This window comes from Camelina sativa, unplaced genomic scaffold (genome assembly GCF_000633955.1).
Source record: "Camelina sativa cultivar DH55 unplaced genomic scaffold, Cs unpScaffold05938, whole genome shotgun sequence".
NCBI classification, from domain to species: domain Eukaryota; kingdom Viridiplantae; phylum Streptophyta; class Magnoliopsida; order Brassicales; family Brassicaceae; genus Camelina; species Camelina sativa.
The window spans coordinates 1-532 of NW_010927020.1; the positions used below are offsets into that span (position 1 = coordinate 1).

At 41.7% G+C, this 532-nt stretch overlaps 1 long non-coding RNA gene across 1 annotated transcript; it reads right to left on the reverse strand.

Annotated features, from left to right (window-relative positions):
* Positions 1-9: 9 nt before the first annotated feature.
* LOC104774826 lies at positions 10-494 on the reverse strand. Its single transcript, XR_765530.2, has 3 exons — positions 407-494; positions 255-319; positions 10-96 (listed from the first exon to the last, which is right to left on the reverse strand). It is a non-coding gene; the product is annotated as an uncharacterized LOC104774826 (long non-coding RNA).
* Positions 495-532: the final 38 nt, after the last annotated feature.

The window sequence follows — 532 nt, forward strand, 5'->3', positions numbered from 1 at the left end:
TCAAGGCAGCTCTGGAACTCCTCTGCAGCGTTGAGTGCTCCAACCTTTTCTTCGTAAGAAGCAAACTTGCATTCATCTTCAGGGCGTGCAATGTAGCTGATAAAGTTTCAATTTTTAACAACTTGGATCAGATTAAAGCAAACATTCATGTTCAGGGCGTGCAATGTAGCTGATAAAGTTTCAATTTTTAAGAACTTGGATCAGATTAAAGCAGAGGTTTTTAGAACAAAATTGTGCAAGTAGGCAACTTTTACCTAGCCCATGACGAGTTACGCCGCGATCTCCTCAGATCCAAAGTACGACCAGTGTCTACATCAACCTAGAAAGAGAGATTGGAACTAAAGGTCATTGCTTTTTAAAAAAAATCGACTACAAACAAAATCACAGAGAAAGCTGGGAAAGTTACATCATCGCGGTAAGAAGTAACCAGGGTGCGAACACGAGAAGAGCGTCTTGGTTCAGCAGTAGCAACGAGGGCTTTATCGATGGGTTTAGGATTACGCTGCTGAGTAAAGCTAGATGTGAGGCAAAA